This window comes from Tamandua tetradactyla, chromosome 24, assembly GCF_023851605.1.
Source record: "Tamandua tetradactyla isolate mTamTet1 chromosome 24, mTamTet1.pri, whole genome shotgun sequence".
Classification (NCBI taxonomy): Eukaryota; Metazoa; Chordata; class Mammalia; order Pilosa; family Myrmecophagidae; genus Tamandua; species Tamandua tetradactyla.
Window position 1 is genome coordinate 54,305,537 of NC_135350.1, and position 22,956 is coordinate 54,328,492.

The 22,956-nt window shown below is 38.2% G+C and overlaps 1 long non-coding RNA gene and 1 pseudogene across 2 annotated transcripts in view; one reads left to right on the forward strand and one right to left on the reverse strand.

Annotated features, from left to right (window-relative positions):
* The window catches only part of LOC143668383 (uncharacterized), a 35,106-nt gene extending 20,252 nt beyond the window's left edge, over nt 1-14,854 (reverse strand). For both annotated transcript variants that reach the window (XR_013168423.1, XR_013168424.1), the window contains exon 1: nt 14,713-14,854. This is a non-coding gene — a long non-coding RNA (uncharacterized LOC143668383). The remainder of the gene's footprint in view (nt 1-14,712) is intronic.
* A 1,529-nt stretch (nt 14,855-16,383) lies between these two features.
* Nucleotides 16,384-19,513, forward strand: LOC143667977 (glycerol kinase pseudogene; annotated as a pseudogene).
* Nucleotides 19,514-22,956: the final 3,443 nt, after the last annotated feature.

Here is a 22,956-nt window from a genome sequence, read left to right on the forward strand (position 1 = left end):
TATTATTATTACTATACTATAATCATATTAATGTTATTACTATTGTTACTATTTATATTTTTATAAATATTTAACACAAAAATACACAATAGTCTTCCTAAAATTATGCAGAGAACACACTCTTGTTATTTGCATCAACTATCAATCTTTTCACTGTGAAACCATTTCAAAATACTTGCTATTTGTGTGTATGTATACAATTATCAGCTTTGCCCGCCATCATTAATTACTGCAATATTCTATGCTTATATTAATAAATGTACATTTATACCTTAATGAACTTACAGAATTTCAGCATATAAAGCACATAAAGAAATTTCCCCTCCAAATTACATCTAGGATGCTTGTCTATATTTGATAGTGATTTTATTAATAATGTCTGAAGTTCATAGTTTCTTGAACTATTAACTTAGCTTCTCTGAATCAATACATATGAACATATATGATAACAATCACATAGAGTTCAGAGATGTCAGGAATAACATTGAAGCACAAATCCAGCTACGTGGACTTAGAGATGAAATTCGAGATCAAGAGTACATCTTGTGATGTTCCAAGAGGCGAGCTCTGTGCATCCCTTCATATATATTTGCATTTACGTATTTGTGTATTATAAGTCTATTCCTGCCTCTGACCAGAATGTAATCTTCACAGATGGATGGATTCTTTTTAATTCATTACTGTATCTTTGGTACCTTAGCCTCAAAGCCAAGCACATAAGAGTCATTCAATAAATACTTGCTGAGTGAGTGAATAAATACTATGCAGTTGTTCCTCAAACCTCTGGGAAAGATGGTGGAGTAGGGAGCTCCAGGACTCAATCTTCCCAAGGAAACAACTATTAAATAGGCACGAATGTCTGAAGCAATGATTTTTAAACTCCAGAAGCAAGAAGAACACTGTCTACCATCCAAGGAAGAATGGAAGGAAGAGGCAAATAAATTATGATAAAGAACTGTGAATTACTCTCTCCTCACAATGGCTACTGGTTCCCAACAATCATTCTCTCAGCACACCGCCCCTGGGTCCAGTTCCAGACTAGCAGCTGGTGACAGAAAGACACATAAAAATCCTCTGTTACAAGAACAGAGGTGGACATGGCCAATCATTGATCACAGCTCTTTTTTTCTTTTGGCATGGGCAGGCCCTGGGAATCCAACTTAGGTCTCTGGCTCAGCAGGCAAGAATTCTTTCCTGCTGAGCCACCTTTGTTCTGCCCACTGATCCCAGTTTTTGATTAGCAAATTTGGATTGCCAGGTCCTGGCTCTAAGGACAGCAATTGTTTCAATCCACCATGGACAAAGAGCTACAGCTGTTGACCCAAACCCACACAGACAAAGGTAACAGTAGATATTGTTTCAATTCCTCCCTGGACTGGGACAGAGTCTGTGGAGATTTGAAGATGCAGTGCTTCCCCAAGGCTGTAGGGAACATTTCGCTAAAGGGCTGCATTTCCTGTGCAGGACAGACAAGCTCAGTTTTGGGGAGCCATTGGAGAAACTTTTGGCACCTTTCTTGAGCCACTCCCCAGCGCAGTTTTGGAACCAAAATGCATTGTCTTTTGGATTGCCCCTGTTTTGGCTAGGAAAATGATCTGAGAAAGTCCTCTCTGGGGTAACCTTCCACCCAGAATTTGCCCTCCAGGTAAAAGCAGCATGACAGAATGAAAGGAATTTTAAAAATTAAAAAAAAAAAATCTATAGAGGCAGTAGTTTATACCTAGGACTAATTTATATCTAGTAATTTAATCTAGGACAAAGGCCTGCTTGCACCAAACACCAAAGAGAGGGAACTCTGTCACCTGACGAACACAGGGGATAATCAAACTCTTGCAAACAGAGGAACTCCAAAGCACAAGCCCAGGACAAGACAGAGGCCCCGGAAGGATAGGAAAACCCTGCACAAGCATTTGCGTTGAGCAGACCTTCCTGATAGGAGGGCTGAGGCGCAAGAAGGTTTCTGTCTTGTCTGGTTACAAAGCCAAGAAATAGACATCCCAGGGAATAAATTCCAGAGTTAACACTTTAAAATACTAAAATGTACAGTGTTCAACAAAAGAGTACAAGACAAACTAAGAAACTATAAATTACGGTCATCCAAAGGAAGAGGATAAAAATACAAAAAAAGAGGCACCAGTGAAGAGGATGAAAATGTGAATATACCAAACAGTCTTTTAAAAATGATCTTAAAAATGCTCAAGGAGATGAAGGAGACCACAGAGAAGAACGAAAGAAGGAAACAATGGACGAACAAATATAAGGGTCTAACTAAAGATATAGAAATTTTAAAAGGAACGAATACAACTTCTGGAGGTGAAGACCACAATAACTGAATTGAAAAATTCCTGGAAGTGTTTCAAGGGCAGATTGGAGCTGGCAGAAGAGAGAATCAGGAAACTTGAAGACAGGACACTTGAAATGAATCAGACTGAGGAGCAGAAAGAAAAAAAGCATGTTAGAAGTGAAAATAGCCTAAGAGAGCTATAGGATGCCATTAAGTGCACCAGTATATATGTTATGGGAATCCCAGAGAGATAAGAAAGAGAGAAAGTGGCAGAAGGAATAGTCAAAGAAATTATGACAAAGAACTTCCCAAACTTAGCAAAAAAAAAAATAATGTGCACATCAAAGAACCTTAGTGAACACCAAACAGGATAACCATGAAGAAAAATACACCCTATCATATACTGATTATACCATCAAATGCAAAGGACTGGGAGAGAGTTCTGAAAGCCGTGAGATAAAAGTAGAATTGTTACATCAAGGGAGTCCCGATAAGATTGAGTGTTGATTTCTCATCAAAAACCATGGCCGCAAGAGGTAGTGCTTTGAAATAATTAAAGTGCTGAAGAAAAACAACTGCCAGCCAAGAATGTTATGTTTGGCAAGACTCTCTTTCAAAAATGAGGGGAAGGGGGATGTAAGGGTAGTTCAGTGGTAGAATTCTCGCCAGCCATGTGGTGGACACTTCCCCCAAATCAAGCAAACAAACAAGCAGAACAAACAAACATAAAATGAGAAATTAAGACATTCTCAGATAAAAGTTGAGGGAGTTCATCACCATTAGACTGGCCCTATAAGCAATGCTAAAGGGAGTTCTTCAACTGAAAGGAAATGACTTTAGACAGTGGTTCAAAGTAGCAAAAAGAAATCAAGGCCTGTGGTAAACCATTTGGATAAATATAAAGGTCGGTATCATTGCATTGTATTGATTGGTGTGTTACTCTACTTCTTCCTATGGATGCTAAAATGCAAATGCATAAAATGTAATGATAAATCTAGGATATTGGGCATAGAGCGTGCAAAGATATAAGTAGTAAAAAGTACAAAAAAGTGGTGAGGAGATAAAGAGGTTGTTCTGGTTTGCTAAAACTGCTGGAATGCAATATACCAGAAATGGGTTGGCTTTTATCTTGGGGATTTATTAAATATAATTTACAGTTCTTAGGCCATAAAAATGTCAAAATTAGAGCATCAAAGTATAATACCTCAGAAGAAAGGCCATTGGCATCTGGGACACCTGTCTAACATGGGAAAGCACATGGCCGGCATCTGCTAGTCCTTCACTCCTAGATTTCATTGCTTTCAGCTTCTGACTTCAGTGGCTCTCTTAGCAACTCCAGGGGCTTCTTCTCACTTTGACCTTCTGTGGGTCCTCTTTTAGCTATTTTTACTTTCTAATCTCTCTTGTTTTTTATGTCCCTTATTGTTTTGTAAAGGACTTCAGTAAAAAAGACTAAGACCCACCTTGAATGGGGTGGGTCACCATCTCAATAAAAATAACCTAACCAGAAGGTCCCACCCCCAACAAGTCTGCCCCACAGAAATGGATTAAAGGAACATGGCATTTTCTGGGCTACATGCAGCTTCAAACCAGTATATATGCATCTATTGGAGTTAATCTGGTATCAAACCAAATAAATACGATTAGGACACTAAATTTCAGCTCCATGGTAACTACAAGGAAAATAGATGAAAAATATATCCATATACAAGTGGGGAAGACATTCAGTATAGTACAACTGAAAAAAGCAAATAAATATAAAAGGAGACTTTGAAAGAAGTGAGGAACAAAAAAGTTACAAGACTTACAAAGGCTAAATAGCAAAAGGGCAAAAGAAAGTCCTGGATTATCATATAGTGACTTTAAATGTAAATGAATTAAGATCTTCAGTCAAAAGTCAGAGATGGGCAGAATGAACAACAACAAAAAAGCCCAATCCACTAAATGCTGTCTTCAAGAGACTTACTTTAAAGTAAAAGATACAAGTAGGTTGAAGGTGAAAGGATGGAAAACAATTTACCATGCAAGTAATGACCAAAAGAGAGCTGGTATGGCTATATTAATATTGGATAAAATAGACTTTAAGTTAAAACTGTTACAAGAGGCAAAGATGGTCATTACATACTGGTAAATGGGCAATTCAACAGAAGGATGTAACAATTATAAAAATATATTCACCATTATTTGTTTGGGGTTCATGGGTAGTTCAGTGGTTAGAATGCCTATCTTTCATGCGGGATACCTGGGTTTGATTCCCAGACCATGCCCCCAAAATAAATAAATAAGCAAAAAATATATATGCATCTAACAGCAGAGCCCCAAAATATATGAAGCAGATTTGAAGGAAGAGGCCACATCTGAACAACAAAAGAGGTTCTCTGGGGGTGACACTTGGGCCTAATTTTAAGTAGGCTTGGCCTATCCTTTGCAGGAATAAGTTTCAGAGGAAGAACCCCAAGATTGAGGGCTCAGTCTATTCATTTGGTTGTCTCCACTGCTTGCAAGAGTATCATAAATTCTCCAAATGGGGAAGTTGAATATTTCCTTCTTTCCCTAATCCCACAAGGGGACTTTTCAAATGCATCTTTATTCACTGCCCAAATTACTCTGAGATATCTTGGGACATCACACTAACCTGGACAAACCAACAAAATCTGGTGCCCTATTCAAGATTCCATGTACTTATGGGGCTCAACTAAACTGACCATACAAGTTAAACTAGGAAATGCACCATCCAACATATAAATTTTTCACCAAATAAACATTTTTCCCAGATATGAAAAGTTGGTAAACTGAAGTCAAGAAGTTGAAGTTTTAAAATATGGACCATATCATCTTTTACCCTGTATTCTGATTTACCTCAGTCCTATCCATCTCAGGTTCATTCATATCTCTACTCGAAGTCTGATTACTTTTTCAACTTTTTAAACAGTTCCTGTATGGGGTACTGATGATTCTCATAGCTTCAGAGCTCTGACTATGAGTCTCAGGTGTCACATAAATACCCGAAGTTTCTCGAAACAACCAGCTCAAACATCCAATTTGGATGCCTTCTATTTCTTTTTCTTGTCTAATTGCTCTGGCTAGAAGTTTCAGCACAATGTGGAATAACAATGGTGACAGTGGCATCCTTGTCTTGTTCCTGATCTTAGAGGGAAAGCCTTCCATCTTTACCCATTGAGGATGATATTGGTGTGGGTTTTTCATATATTCCCTTTATCATGTTGAGGAAATTCCTTTCTAATCCTATCTTTTGAAGTGTTTTCATCAAGAAAGGATGTTGAATTTTGTCAAATATCTTTTCTGCATCAATTGAGATGATCATGTGGTTTTTCTGCTTTGATTTGTTGATATGGTGTAATACATTATTTGATTTTCCTATGTTGAATCATCCTTGCATATCTGGAATATGTCATGGTGTATAATTCTTTTAATGTGCTGCTGGATTTGATTTGTAAGAATTTTGTTGAGGATTTTTGCATCTATGTTCATTAGAAAGATTGGTCTGTAATTTTCTTTTATTGTAGTATCTTTGTCTGGCTTTGGTACTAGGATGCTGTTGGCCCATAGAATGAGTTAGATAGCGTTCCCACCTCTTCAATATTTTTGAAGATTTTCAGCAGGATTGGTACTAATTTTTTCTTGAATGCTTGATAGAATTCACATGTGATGCCATTTGGTCATGGACTTTCTTTTGGGGGAACTTCTTGATGACTTATTCAATGTCTTTACTTATGATTGGTTTGTTGCGATGTCTACTTCTTCTCGAGTCAGTGTTGGTTGTTCATGCCTTTCTAGGAGTTTGTCCATTTCATCTATGTAGTCTAGTCTATTAGCATAGAGTTGCTCATAGTATCCTCTCATTACCTCCTTTATTTCTGCAGAATCAGTGGTTATGTCTCCTCTTCTATTTCTGATTTTATTTATTTGCACCCTCTCTCTCTCTCTCTCTCTCTGTCAACCCAGCTAATGGTCCATTAATTTTATTGACTTTCTCAAAGAACTGACTTTTGTTCTGTTTTTATTTTCTCAATTGTTTTTATGTTCTCAATTTCATTTATTTCCATTCATGACAGCAAGTAATTGAAGTCTCCAAGTATTATGATAGAGGTGTCTATTTCTCCCTTCAATGTTGTCAGTGTTTGCTTCATGTACTTTGGAGCATGCTGGCTTGGTGCATAAATATTTATAATTGTTATGTCTTCTTGTTGAATTGTTCCTTTTATTAATACACATCATCCTTCTTTGTCTCTTTTAATTGTTTTACATTTGAAGTCTAATTTGTCAGAGATTAATACAGCTACTCTTGCTTTTTTCTGATTGTTTTTTGCATGAAATATCTTTTCCCAACCTGTCACTTTCAACCTATTTTTGTCCTTGGATCTAAAATGAGTCTCCTGAAGACAGCATATAGATGAGTACTGCTTTAAAATCCATTTTGCCAGTTTATGTCTTTTGATTGGGGAGTTTAATCCATTAACATTTTTTTCCCACATGGGCAGCTACCAGGAATTGAACCTGGGTCTCTGGTATGGCAGGTGACGACTATGCCTGCTGAACCACTGTGGCCTGCCCTTCATTAACATTTAATGTTGTTATGGTACAGGCAGTACTTTCTTCTACCATTTTGTTTTTTGGATTTTTAAATGTCATAACTAATTTTTTTCTCTTCTTACCTTTACTGATAGTCTTCATTTTTATACTGTTCTCGAAATATCTCTCTCCTGCCTTTTCCTATCTGCCTGTAGTGCTCCCTTCAGCATTTCTTGCAGAGCCAGTCTCTTAGCCACAAATTCTCTCAGTGATTGTTTGTCTGAAAATATTTTAAGCTCTCCCTCAGTTTTGAAAGACAATTTTGATGGATATAGAATTCTTGGTTGGCAGTTTTGCTCTTTTAGAATCCTAAGTATATCATACCACTGTCTTCTTGCATCATGGTTTGTCCTGAGAAATCCACACATTGTCTTATTGGGCTCCCCTTGTAGCGATGGATTGCTTTTCTCTTGCTGCTTTCAAAATTCTCTCTTTTGTCTTTGACATTTGACAATCTTATTAATAAATATCTTGGAGTATGTCTGTTTGGATCTATTCTGTTTGGGGTATGCTGTACTTCTTGGATATGGGATTTTATGTCTTTCATGAAAGATGGAAATTTTTCAGTGATTATTTCCTCCATTAGTTTTTCTTCTTCTTTTCCCTTCTCTTCTCCTTCTGGAATATCTACAATATAGATATTTGTGCGCTTCATGTTGTCATTCAATTCTCTGAGACCCTGCTCATATTTTTCCATTTGTTTCCCTATATTTTCTTTTTTGTGTCAGATTTCAGATGCCCAATCCTCTAGTTCACTTATCCTTTCTTCTGAGTCTTCAATTCTATGTTGTAAGCTTCCATTGTTTTTTACATCTCTTCTAATGTGCCCTTCATTCCCATAAGCTCTGTGATTTGGTTTTTCAAACTTTTGAGTACTTCTTTTTTGTTCTCTGAATGTCTTCTTTATATCCTTTCTCAAGCTTGTTGATTTGATTTTTGATGAGATTGTCCATGTCAGGAAATCCTGAATTAGTTGTTTTGTTGCTGGCTTGTTCCTTTGACTTGGCCATATCTTCTAAATTCCTTGTATGACTCTTTTTTTTTTTTTTTTTTGCTGGTGTCTAGGCATTTAATTTCCTTAATTAGCTTATACTGGAGGTTGTTTCCACTCTTTCACCTAGAATTTTCTTGTTGGAGGATTTTGCTCTCTATCTGTTCTTTGACAACTTATAGTAGACCTATAGCATAGGTTCAGTTTAACCGATCAGAATTTTTCAGTTCTTATTTTTTATGCTTCTTCCTTTGCCTATATAGAGCCTTTTTTTTTTTTTTTTTTTTTTTTGAGGAGGGTCTCCTCAGATATTGTAACCTCTACTCAGAATTTTCCAGACCAGAGAAGATCACATGTTAGGGGGAAAGAGTAGCCAGCATCAGTTTTCCCTGAGGATGAGACCCATCAGTTTGTCAGACTTTCCTATGAAGCCTTTAGACTCTGCTTTTCCTGTCCTGCCCAGCATGTGGCACTTGTGTGCCCACAGCTTCCCACTAGCTTAAAGTAATATAGTGCCTTTGATTTCAGCAGACTCTCCCTGCATGGGGTGCGACTGAGACAGAGGTGAGCTTGTCGGATAGCTTTTATTGCTTCAGTTTTCCAGTCCCTGGGGCCTGAATTCCTTGAAGGAGGGATTACACTTGAACTGGACTGCACCTTGCCTTTGGGGAAGATACACCCTTTAGGGAATTAACTCCTTTTATCTAACTAGTTACTCTTTCTCTCAGACAGTGTTAATTCTTCCCTTGCCTGAGGCTGTGCTGCAGTCTAAGAGTGCTTCCAATTCTATCTAATGAGCTGTTAAGGAATAGAAAAAAAAACAACTGAAAAAGCCTTTTCAGAACCAGACTGCTTCTCCTCGGGTTTTCCAAACGAGAGCTTAAACTGGTATGTTGCTCTATGTATCTCAGCCTCTATATGCCCCCTTTTCTTTGGGTCCAGCCCTTTAACAGTATTTTGTGCTGTCCAACTCAAAAAAACCTCTGTTTCTAAAAAAATTATTGATAATCCAAACTTTCTTTTGCTCTTTTGCTTTTTAGCCTTTGTAAGTCTTATGCTTTTACTGTCTCTCACTTCTTTTGAAGTTTTTAAAAAATATTTATTTTATTCTTTTGTTGTGCAATATTGAATGCCTTCCACCTTCTACTGGGATATACTTTTTATGTATTTTCCTTGTTGTTACTATGGGGTTAAAACATTTAAATGTATAATAATCATATTTGGTTTGACCAACTTAACTTCAACACCATGCACAAATACTTTTTTCTTTTTTGGTACTTGTTAGCACTTATATCTTTTTATCTTGCATGTCCAAAATCCTAGACTTATCGTTACTTTTTATTTGCATTTTAGCAACTGAAGCAAGTAAGAAGTGGAGTTACACACCACATAATACAATACAATAATATTGACCTTTATTTTTACTCAAATGGTTATTTTTATCACAGGCCTTTATTGTTTTATGCTGCTTTGAATCACTCTTTAGTGTCCTTTCCTTTCAGTCTGAGGAACTCCTATTAGCATTGCTTATAAGGCCAGTCTGGTGGAGATGATATCCCTCAGCTTTTGTTTATCTGAAAATGTCTTAATTTCTCCTCATTTTGGAAGAGAGTTTTGCCAGATATAAAACTCTTGGTTGGCAGTTGTTTTTTCTGCACTTTAAGTATTTCAATCCACTTCATTCTCACCTCAGTACTGAATTTAACTGGAATGCTCTTGTACATAACATGTTGCTTTTCTCCTGCAGCTTTCAGAACTCTCTCCTTGTCCTTTGCATTGGATAGAGTAATCAGTGTATGACAGGGTGTATTTTTCTTCATGTTTATTCTGTTTTGTGTTTTCTGAGCTTCTTGGATTTGCATATTCACATCTTTGCTAAGTTGTAGAAGTTCTTTGTCATTGTTTCTTTGACTATTTCCTCTGCTCCTTTCTTCTTCTGAGACTTCCGTATGGTATATACTGATGTGCTTGCTGGTGTTCCGTAGCTATCCTAGACTATTCTCAAATTTTTTCTTTCTGTTCCTCTGCCTGACTAATTTCAAGTAACTTATCTTCGAGTTCACTGATTCTTTCTTGTGCCAGGTTCAATCTGCTTTTGAAACCCTCCTGGGCATTTTTCAATTCAGTAATTGTGGTCGTCAACTCCAGTAGTTCTGAGTGGTTCCTTTTTAAAATTTCTGTATCTTTACTTAGACTCTGATATTGCTCATTCATTGTTTTCCTATATCTTCAGTTCTTTCTCTTTGCTTTCCTTTATCCTCTTGAGTATTTTTGAAATCATTTTTAAAGACTTTGCTTGGTATATCCACATTTTCATCTTCTTCGTTGGTGTTTTCTGTATTTTTATCCTCTTCCTTTGGGTTTTATCTTTTTCCTTTGAGGTCATCATTTCCTGTTTCTTTGTTTGTCTAGTACTTTTTTATTGCACACTCTACACTTTAATATTTAAAAAGTGTTAACTCTGAGACTTAGACCCTGGGAATTGTTTCTTGTTTTCTTTTTTCTTTAACCAGATAATGATAGGACATATAGGCTTCAATCCTTCTACCAGGAAGGTCTGACCAAGGTGAATGCAGTGTGCAGTGTTTTCTCTGTTTTTCTGAGCCTCTTTCTTTTCTTGGGCTTTTGCTTGTTAATTGTTTTGGAGTTCCTATTTACAGAGGTTTGGCTACTCCCTCTGTTTGCCAGGAGACAGACCTTCCACCCCTCAGTATTTGATGCCAGCAAACTTTTGTCCCAGACTGTCCATCTCTAAAACTTTTTACACACCTTTCATTGTGCCATGTTGCTTTTGCCTGGTGGAAAAATTCTGGAAAGAGCATCACCCTGGAGAGGACTTTCCCAGGTCAACCTCCCAACAAAAACAGGGTGAAGGACCCACAAAGTTGGAACACACCAGCTCCTAAAACCTGGGGAAGGGATCAGAAGGACTCTAAAATCCTCTGCAATGGCTCTCCAAAGCTGAGCTTTCCTGTTCTGTTCAGCAAATGCAGCCCTTCACTTAATTGTGCCCTGCAAACCTGAGAAAGCACTGCATGCTCTGCCCCTGTCCAGGAAGGTTGAAACAATGTCTGCCACTGTCTTTGTTGTGGTATGGTTGACACAATGGCTGCTGGGTCAGAGTTTGGACACAGCAATCTGAATTCCCTAATCAAATGCCATGATTAGGGACTGGCTATGCCTACCTCTGTTCTTAGGGAAAAGGATTTTTACTGTAAAAATTATTTTACAGTAAAAAGAAAAAAATTCTTTTTACCTTTTCTGTAACCAGCAGCTAGCCAGGAACTGGACCTGTGGCAGCTTGCTATGAGAGTGGGGGATGGGTGTCGATAGCTGCCACATGCACAGAGAAAGCAGTTCCTGCCTGTTTAATGGTTGTTTTGGTGGGAGGACTGAATCTTGGAGCTCCTTTCTCTGTCATCTTCCCTGGAAGTCCCTTCCTGTATTCTATTTATTTATTTTATACAACTCATTTTACTTTGTTTGCTTTTTCATTCACTCCCTGTTTTAGATATTTTTATTCTAACAGTTTCAAGGTTTAAGTCTCACAAACTTTAGTGACAGGTGAGTCTCTTTATCTCCAGTTTCCTGGGATATGTGCAATGCAATTTATGGGAGGAGAAGAGAAGAGAGTGAATCTACATTTCTCCTTAATCTCACACTCCAAGAAGCAAACTCTGTGCAAAAAGTTACTCCTAAGTAAATCAGGATAACAAGCAGACAAACAAAATTTGGATGAAGATGAGGCTGAATGGTAAGGACAAAATATTTAGAAAGATTTCAAGGCAGAGAGGAATTGACATATTCTGATTTGAGGAAGAAATGGAGAAGTGGGAGTTCCCTCATGGATCTTGCCCTTGAGGTGGGGATCAATGGCAGAACCCAGGAAGAGGTGGCCCTTAGGAAGCACAAAGAGCAACTCTGGAGTGTACCAACTGTCCAGGTATGCCAGACCCAGCTATTATCATGTAGGTTGAGACTATGGTCATGAAACAATTACTTGATTAACTTGCAGACTTTCAAATGGTATCTATCAGCTACAAAAGCGGTCTCTTGGGATGGTTGAAAAGGCTCTAGAGAAAACATCAGTAGCAGTGCACTCCTAGCACCTAGGTCTTGGTTTCTAAATAAAATACTAAATTAAAAGAATCCATAGTTCCTTGGGGAAATGGCTATTTCAGGTCTGTGGCAATGTAGTAATTTGGAGCTGTTATGTATCCCAGAAAAGCCATGTTCTTTTAATCCATTCTTATTGGTACAGACCTATTGTGGGCGGGACCTTTCTGCTAGGTTGCTTCAATTGTGATGCGACCCACCTAATTCAAGATGGGTCTTAATCCTTGATGGAGCCCTTTATGACAGAATAAAAGGCAGAGACATGGAGAGAGAAAGTGGAGAGAGAAACACTCAAAGGTGTTTGGAGAGAGCTCAGAAACAAAGAGGACCCACAGATGCTGAAAGAAAACCACTGGAATCAGAAGCTGAAAGCAATAGAACCTAGGAGCAAAGGACCAGTAGATGCCAACTATGTGCCTTGCTAGCTGACACAGGAACTCCAGATGCCAGCAGTCTTTCTTCAGAGAAGGTATCTTTGTCTTGTTGCCTTAATTTGGACATTTTCATGGTCTTAGAACTGTAAATTTGTAAACTAATAAATCCACATTGTTAAAAGCCAGTTCATTTCTGGTATACTGCATTTTGGCAACTTTAGAAAATGGAAACAGACAGGAAAATGATAAAATAAGCTTGGAAACTTTTCTTGTGCCATAAAGCAAGGAAGTGCTGAAAGAATGAAGGGAACATGTGCAAAGCACGACACAGGAGCTAGCTTGATGGGGTTTCCATAGGCTGAATCAGGGACAATTTGGGCATCATAATGATTAATGGTAATAATTGTATATAACCCATGGAAAAAAAATTAAAATCCACAAGTCCATACTGACATAAATAAGTGGATAAGTATATTATTGGAGTAGAAGAGAAGTAGAATTCCAGGTAGTAAATGCAGAAAGAGGGCGGGCCACGGTGGCTCAGCAGGCAAGAATGCTTGCCTGCCATGCCAGAGGACCCGGGTTCGATTCCAGGTGCCTGCCCATGTTAAAAAAAAAAACAAAAAACAAAAACAATAAATGCAGAAAGAATGATAGAATTAGAAAATCACCATTTGGCAACCATTATAGTAATAATTAATTCATGCAAAAATTATCAATGAATGCTAAAATTAGAGGGTGAAAGTACAATGAAAAACAGAATACTTACATAGACTTTTAAGGTATCTCTCCCTATTATACTTACTAATTTCAAAGGAAATCATTATAGTGGAGAAACCTGACAGAAACCACCTTAACCAAGTAATCAAAGTTGAAATCACCAAAAAAGGAACTTGTAGACATCATGTGTCTCCTGAGAATTACATAAAACTCCTAGAATATTCCAGCCACAAATGCATATCCTGCATCTAATCATGAAAGAACGTTAAACCCAAATCAAGAGACAGTCTACAAAATAACTGACTTGAACTCTTTGAAATGTGAAGGTCATGAAAAAAAAAAAGTTGAACCATTCCACATTAAAAAAGACAAAAGAGACATGAAAACTAAATTGATTTGGATTCTGAATTTAATCCGGGACCAAATAAAACTGGTTAGTTGGACAATTGGCAAAATTTGTATAAGATCTATCTACAAATTAACATAATGGTAATGGTATTATATAAATGTTAATTTCCCGAGTTTTGGTAATTGTACTGTGATTATGTAAGAGTCCTTGATTTTAGGAAAATCCTAAATACTTTTGATTTTATGAATTACAGCTGAAGTATTTAAAGTTAATGGATATCTTTTGTATTTTCAAAGTTTTAGGAGACAAGCTATATATCCATATATATCGAGAGAATGATAAAGTAAGTGTGATAAAATGATAACATTTGAGGAATGTGGGTGCTGTACATGGGAATTCTTTGTACTATTTTTACAACTTTTCAGGAAGTCTGAAATTATTTTGAAATTAAGAGTTATCCTAAAAAGGCTCTAGAGAGGCAGTTTTAAAAGCTTGTGTCAGCTCTGGGGCTATAGTTAATGTAGCTTTGAGTGAAGTTGGGCAGGATATTCTGGGTGGGAGCCAAGTCTCTGTTCCCAGCTACCCAGGAGGTTTCAGGATTTAGCGTCTCTAGTATTTCCCCTATTTTTCCAGCCCTTATAAACTCTGACTGCAGGCAAAGCAGATAATAATAATGAGAAAATTAGCTTCATATGGGCAGCTGGGAGTCCCCTGAATTTCCAGCTAATCTTAACTTGCACTGCTTACGGGCATTGCCCCAAACATCATTAGGTTTGGGCTCTAAGATAGATTTGTAGAGGTCATCCAGACAATCCCTCTGCCCACCATGAGTCTCACTAAACACTGAATGGGAGCGCTCAACTGAAAAGAACATTTAACCTCTTCCCATCCTCAGGTGCTGCTGAGAAGGACAGGTAAAGGGGACCACGAAGAGATCCAAGCCACAAGGTCCTATGTGACCCTGCCCTGATAACTCATCTCATACCCTCTCCCCAGCTCACTTCACTTCAGTCAAACCCACCCCTTGTCACTTCCCAGACCATGCAAAGCAGCCTTATTAGAAGCCTTTGTGCTGAATGGAATCCTCTCCCCAGTCTCTCTACATGGTTTGTTTCTTCTTCCTTCAGGGCTCAGCTCCCTTTCAGTTTAATTTCTTTCTTTTTTAATATTAATTTCCTTGTTAGTTTTATTTACCTTCTACATTTATTTTACTAAAATTTCCTCATTGGTTCTTCACCCTGGAAAGCAAGCTCCAGACAGGTAGAGGCTATGTCTGATAGTTTACCTGAAGTCCCTGTACAGTGTTTCCATAACTATTTCTTGATAAGTATCTGTTGGACAAACAAATGCACGAATGGAACAGTGAAAGCTGTCTCTTTTGAGGATTTCCAGAATCAGGGCTTCTTCCTAAAGGCCCCCGGAGGTGACTAAAGGACTACGTGCGAATTTCCAGCCATGTCAGAGGCTATGGCATAATAAGGAGGCGTCCTAAGACAGGCAGCGTCACGCAGGTGCAGCTCCTGTGTGCAGGACCCTCGGCTCGCCCAGGCCTGTTCTCGCCGGGTTTCCCCTGCTGGCGGCAAATTCTGCCAGCTCCAGCCGCTGCTATACTCGCACAGCGATTTCTGAGCTGGACAGGGCTGAGGAGAAGCCCTGTGTCCATGACTATGTCCCTTGAAACCCTCTTTGTTTTGGCCATGTCCTCTTCCTCAGACCTTCGTCTAACTCTGCCCAGGTGTCAGGAGGGGACCCTGTGGATGACTGGGGCTATTGGGAAATCCAGCAGTGGCCGGTTTAAGTTGTGCCGGATCACATCAGGTGAGAGCCAGTGTTTATATAGTACCAGAACTTCAAAACAGCCTCCAAATGCATCTCTAGTAGCAAAGAGGCTTCACAGTACTGGCTTTCCTACCTCACTCAGGTGCGCTCTCCCTGCAGTATCAGGCAGGATGTGAAGGAGTGCTGCCCATGAGAAACCCTCTGACACCGTCCGGAGGCGCAGCGCGATGCTGCTGCTTCCCCGCGGCTCCCACTTCCACTGTGTTCTTCATTCTGACCTTTTTAAAGATGTCAGGTGCATTCTGGTTGCCGGACTGTACCTGAAAAAACAAACAGTGAAACACTGGTTCTGCTTTTACGCCTTGGGCACCAAGATTTCTTTAGGAAATGACCTTACTTAAGAAGTCATTAGCTTACTTCTATATTACTTTTAGACGAAAATACTGAAACACCGGGTCTGGAATTCCCAGAGCTTGTGGGAAAGGCCTCAAGTATGAAGAAGACCATGCGACCATGCAACCATCTTATGGTGGTTTGGTCAATCTTATTGCTTATATTTCTGGAGGAAAAGTCCAACGTATCTTGGAAGTCGTGTTTCCAAGCGTTGTCTTCATCTGGTCTTTCCGACCTGCTTTCTGGGAATAGTGGGAAACAATGCCAGGTTTAAAGCCAGTTTCCTGCCTCCCGGGGAAGATTACACACTTCCTAAACGGGACATATGTATCAGCATTGTAATTCCAATTTAAAATATATAATTCAGTAGCTGATTGAGGTATGATCTTTAATTTGAAGTGTATAGGGTAATTTTCCATGTTTATTATAAATAATGCTGGATTGTTTAAGAGAGCTTAGAAGTCACTATACTTTAAATTTAATATATTGAATTTAGTTGAATTTTTTTGAGTGCATAGAAAAGTTTTCCTTATGGTAGAATTCAAAACCGCTTTTAAAAAGATAATTATATTAAATAGATATGTGCAATTGAAATGGTTAAGGGACTTTAAGTTTCTAAAATAAACCAAATAAATCGATCACCATTTATCAAATATTTTATTTAACTTAAGATAATTGTTAAAATTTATTATTTTATAAATAGAATATGATCTGTAAATTGAAATTAAAACCTTAAGGCAAGGTTCTGCGGTCGCGCGCCGCCTTGTTGTCCTGAATCGTCGCCGCCCCTCCCCCGCTGTCGCCGTCACCCGGGAACCGGGCCGCGCTCGCCCGCCGACCCGCAGCTGGTTTCATGGCAGCCGCGAAGAAAGCAGTTTTGGGGCCGTTGGTAGGGGCGGTGGTCCAAGGGACCAGTTCCACGTGCTCTTTGGTTTTTAATTCAAAAACAGCTGAACTACTTAGCCATCATCAAGCGGAAATAAAACAAGAGTTTCCGAAAGAAGGACGGGTGGAACAAGACCCTAAGGAGATTCTGCAGTCTGTCTATGAGTGTATAGAGAGAACGTGTGCAAAACTTGGACAGCTCAATATTGATATTTCCAACATAAAAGCCATTGGTGCTAGCAATCAGAGGGAAACCACTGTCGTCTGGGACAAGTTAACTGGAGAACCTCTCTACAATGCTGTGGTGTGGCTTGATCTAAGAACCCAGTCTACCGTTGAGACTCTTAGTAAAAGAATTCCAGGAAATAATAACTTTGTCAAGTCTAAGACAGGCCTTCCACTTAGCACTTACTTCAGTGCATTGAAACTTCGTTGGCTTCTTGACAATGTGAGAAAAGTTCAAAAAGCTGTTGAAGAAGAGAGAGCTCTTTTGGGGACCATTGATTCATGGCTTATTTGGAGTTTGACAGGAGGAATCCATTGTACGGATGTAACAAATGCAAGTAGGACAATGCTTTTCAACATTCATTCTCTGGAATGGAATAAAGAGCTCTGCGAATTTTTTGGAGTTCCAATGGAGATTTTTCCAAATGTCCGGAGTTCTTCCGAGATCTATGGCCTAATGAAAGCTGGGGCCTTAGAAGGTGTGCCAATATCTGGGTGTTTGGGGGACCAGTCTGCTGCCTTGGGACAAATGTGCTTCCAGGATGGACAAGCCAAAAATACGTATGGAACAGGCTGTTTCTTGCTATGTAATACTGGCCATAAGTGTGTATTTTCTGAACACGGCCTACTGACCACAGTGGCTTACAAACTAGGCAGAGACAAACCAGTGTATTATGCACTGGAAGGTTCTGTAGCTATAGCTGGTGCTGTTATTCGCTGGCTAAGAGACAATCTTGGAATCATAAGGACTTCAGAGGAAATCGAAAAACTTGCTAAAGAAGCAGGTACTTCTTATGGCTGCTACTTTGTCCCAGCATTTTCAGGATTATATGCACCTTACTGGGAGCCCAGTGCAAGAGGGATAATCTGTGGTCTCACTCAGTTTACCAATAAATGTGATATTGCTTTTGCTGCATTAGAAGCTGTTTGTTTCCAAACCCGCGAGATTTTGGATGCCATGAACCGCGACTGTGGAATTCCACTCAGGCATTTGCAGGTAGATGGAGGAATGACCAACAACAAAATTCTTATGCAGCTGCAAGCAGACATTCTGTATATCCCAGTAGTGAAGCCCTCGATGCCTGAAACAACCGCCCTGGGAGCTGCCATGGCGGCAGGGGCTGCAGAAGGAGTGGGTGTTTGGAGCCTGGATCTGGAAGATATGTCAGCTGTCACTATGGAACGGTTTGAACCACAGATCAATGCTGAGGAAAGTGAAATTCATTATTCTACGTGGAAGAAGGCTGTGATGAAGTCAATGGGCTGGGTTACAACTCAGTCTCCTGAAAGTGGTGACCCTAGTATCTTCTGTAGTCTGCCCTTGGGCTTTTTTATAGTGAGTAGCATGGTAATGTTAATCGGAGCAAGGTACATGTCAGGTATCCCGTAAATAATACCAACTCATGGATTCCCAAGAGGCAAGCTTTTTACGCACCAAGAAAATCCACCAATTCTGCCTCTTAATGTGATGGCACTGTTCATAGACTCTGATTTTATTTATAAGCCACTTGCTGCATGACCCTCCAACTAGACATGTGGCTTGAAATAAAAAAAAAAGTGCAGCAGAAGGAATGCTATAGAAGCATTTGGTGTGTTTTTTAACATCGACAGTTAAGGTTGGGCTGGCTGTCTTTGGGACTGACTTCCTCCATTGCCATAATATCCTGCCCTCTAAGATATAGGAAGAATTCAGATCCTGTCCATGGAGTCCTTCACCCAACATTTTCAAATGCTAGTGGACCAGGATTTGATTCTCTGAACTTACACACACTTGATTCAAGTGTTATTAACCAACTAAAAACGACTTTGTTTGTTTATTGTTACTATTCGAAAGTCCTCTTTTCTACATGTTAGGGAGACCACAACATCCTCACTGAATGTTTAACAGAAACTTCTCCTAAATTCTTGAAATTAAAATTTAATACTTTCCTAGTTTAGATATTTTCCTGAAAAGCATTTGCCAAAACTGAAATTATTCAGACAGTTTACATAGTCTCCCTAATTAGACTGAATTGCTGTCTGGACCTTATAGAGAAAGGTATTTTTTCCTTCTTTTTTTCTTTTCATCTCTCCTTTTCACATGTTTTACCTTACGTATATGCCTATATATTTTATCTACTGAGGGTAGTCCATTTATAAATTAAGAGCACGTTGTGTTCAGTAAGTTATAATGGGGCTGGTCTTAAGTGGACCACTATGTATATAAATTTCTTGGGAAAATAGCTGTATGCATTTTTGCCAATGGTTAAACATATGTACCAGAAAAAATTTTTTTTTCTTAAAGAGCCAGCATTTAAGATTAAAATATAAATATATATATATTCATTCTATGTCAATGAAAGAAAATGTACTTTATTGTGACTTCATCTATATTTCTTATACCTTACCTTTTTATTTAATTGTCTTAGTTGGATATATGCTGAAAAAAAGAAAAGAAAGAACTGTGGAATACTCCAGTAAACATTATTTTCAGAGTACTGATCCAAATCATTTTTTTCCCTTTGAATTAATTTTACACATACTTGGGATCCTTTTGGGAGGACCAGAGTATGTCAAAACAAAACAAGACAAAACCCTAAGTAGAAAAAAAAAAGGAATCAAGCCAAGACTCTCGATCTAAATGTTATCAATTGCTGGTAGGAATTATAATTTCTATTTGAGATGATGAGGGATCATCTCTGTTTAGTGTCATATTACAACTGAAAAAAAAAGACTTACCATTAGAAATGCCTTCCAATGAAATCAAGAATTTCTCAAAATATTTAGTATTACATGTTATAAGAACTTACTTAATCTAGCTTCTTAACATCAATTTTTAAAATATCTGTAGGTTTTTGTTTCTTTAATACAAATGAGAAAATAATGCCTCCTAGTGTTTTCTTCAAGTGGTGGTGAAAATGGTAAAATATAGAAGCTTTTTTTTTTGTTTGGAATTAAGTAGCTTGAATTTGCAATTCTGATTGTGTTATTTGTAAATTAGTCAATCTGCTGGTTTTTTAATTTAAGTGACAAATATTATAAAGGTACTGTGAATTATTACTTGGTCATAGAGGTATTTTTGAACATAATTACATTTCTACAAAGACAGGTTGAATTCATTGTAAATAATTGCAAAAATAATTTTAGAATTGTTAATTTTTCTACAAATTGCAAGATTTATAATTATATTTGAAATTGTACATGTTGATATTTAATGATAAAATTACCTAAAATAAAAAAACAAAACAAAACAAACAAACAAACAAACAAACAAAAACCTTAAGGCAAAGTGAGTTTTTTTTTTTTTTTACTTTGTATCACTAATATATTAAGTATTAATTAGGAAAAAACACTAGAATTGAAGCAACTCATAAGAATTTATTAACCTCTACAATAAATCTCAGATAAAGAGATTTGGGGAAATTTATATTTAAAATAGGAAATGAAATTATAGAAAAAATATTAACAATAGAGAAATAAAACACCTATGAGGATAATTAAATATATATACTGATTAACAAATGCTCAAGGGAAATTTGTTATTAGTAAAACAAGCTGTATAACATATGGAAAATGTACATGAAAACACTTTTGCTTTTCCATACTTAGGTTTTCCCCCTAAGTAGACATATCATTGAAAATAGGAAAGGAGTAAGAGTTAAAACAGACATAATGTGTATCATTATTCTTCAGAAACATGAAATTCTTGCAGAAAAAAGCTTTATAGAAATCTAGAAAGTGGTCTCCAGGTTAGCCCAAAGTCCTCCATGGAATTAATATAGAACATCTGCTGAAATACATTTTGGCAATGAAGTCACTACTTTCATATGAAATAATAAAACATAGCATTAAGGTAAAATTTGTATAAAATGAACATGTACTTTAAATGAAAAAATATAGAAGATTAGAATCAAGGAAATGTAACAACTCTTGCATGAGGCTAAATCTAAAATCAGAACAAAAGTAATTTCTTTTAAAAAGAATATGAAATAAGTGATTGTATTAGCTAGAAGGTAGAGCCAACTGTTTTGTAAAAGAGACCCCAAATTACAGTGGGTTAAATTTTCTGAGGTATGCAGTTCAGAGGTAGGAGGACCAGGGTTGGTACAGTAGCACTGCTCTATTGGCTCCTACAGGGACCCAGGCTGCTTTTACATTGTTGCTTCTCTATGGCTAGGATACTTCTCTTGACCACATAGTCCAAGTTATCTTGCCCCCCCAAATTTATGTTGTAAGCAACAGTTTGGAAGAGGGCAGAATAGAGATGGCTCTCTCTTTAAGGATACAATCTAGAAGTAGTACACATCACTTATGCTCTCATCCCTTTGGTCAGTGTATAGTCACATGTCCACACCAAGCTGCAAGAAAGGCTGGTGTTCTAGTTTGCTAGCTGCCAAATGCAACACATCAGAGGTGGATTGGCTTTTAATAAAAGGGGATTTATTTTGTTAGTTCTTCAGAGGAAAGGCAGCTAACTTTCCACTGAGGTTCTTTCTTACGCACAGGATGGTCTCTGCTGGCCTTTTCTCCAGGCCCCTGGGTTCCAACAACTTTCCCGAATGTGACTTCTTCCTGCATCTCCAAAGGCCTGGGCTGAGCTGTGAGTGCTGAGAGGAGATATGCTGAGCTGCTTGGGCTGTGCCACCTTGAGCTCTCTCATTTAAGCAGCCACCAATTAAGTCAGACATCATTCATTGCAGCAGGCACGCCTCCTAGCCGACTGCAGATGTAATCAGCAACAGATGAGGTTCACGTATTGTTGGCTCATGTCCACAGCAACATAACAAGGCACCTTCACCTGGCCAAGTTGACAACTGACTCTCACTACCACAGCTGGGAAATGTAGTCTTTATTCTGGTGGCCGTATACCCAGGTAAAGTTCTTGCGAAGGAAGAAGGGAATAATGGATATTGGAAACAATTAGCAATCTATAATATTGAGAAATCTGAGATTGAAAACGGGAGAGAAAAACGCACCTGACGAGGTGTTCCTCATGCATCTCATCAAGATTGTTTGACTCTGAGGCCCTTGCCAAATTTTCCTGAATCATGCCTTAGAAGTAGTGAGGAGAAATAAAATTTCTGAGGATTTTATGATATTATACAGAAGTGAGTGAAATACTCAGAATATATATATGTTCTGTCCAGAGGAAAGCCTGGAATTTCGAGAGTAAAACTCACACTCAGAGGGATAAGCTCTGACCACTGTGGTGCTATGGTGTCAGCTTTGGCTATGATTCTAAAAGAAGGAGAAGATGAGGTAGTAGGTGATATATTTGATTAGAACCTTCTGATTGAGGCTGACGGGGAGTGAGAATGGCTCTATGTAAGGGACTCATTCTTCTGGGGTTGAGGAGGGAAGGTTGTTTGGAACAATAAAAATAGAGAATATTTAATGTGTTCCCAGGAACTGTTTAGAATCTTGACATGCACTCATTTTACTCTTAGAATAGGTATATAGATTTTACATAACTCTCATTGTATCTACTTTATAGACGGAAAAAATGAGGCACAGAGTTATTAATTAATTTGCTCAAGATCGCACATCTAATACACGTTTGAATCTAGGATTTGAATATAGGCATTTGACTCCAGTGTCTGTCCATGTGGTATCTTGGCAACCTTTTCTTAAGAATGGAAATTATCTCATGTTAATCTAAGACCTGCCTGTGCACAGCTCAGTGTTAGGAAACGTGATAGTCGCAACTAAAGTTTAGGCTAGAAAAGGGCCTGATTATGAGTTAACTGAAGCTAGAAATGTAACAGTGAAGGAGTTAAGGAAGAAACAATTAAATTTGTTCGGGATTACAAACTGTATGCCCTATAGCAAGGACCATCAAACCAGAGTTCAGAGAACCTGGGCAGCATAAGCATTTCTCTTTCATTAACAAATATGACCTTAATCCCAACAGGATATTTAGCCAAGTACCAGGAAATTTTAGTTTTGCTACTTCTCTGTGCCTCATTCCTTGCATCTGTAAAATGGAAACACTTTATCCCCCACAGGCATATTTTAGTAGGAATTAATGACTGCATGTCTTTGGAGAAATTAGTATTTAAGTGGAATTTAAATCAGTACTTTAAGTAGTCCCATTTAGTGGGCAACTTGAGAAGGGGCTTAGATTGTATTGGGAAGGTAAAGATTAGCTAAACAAATTTATACTTGCTGAATTTCAGGGGACCAGGCAAAAGTGAACCACAGTGAAAAGAAGGTGAGTGGAGAAATGTAGAAAGGCACACTTCTAATGTAGGGAATGCGGTTGTTTAGT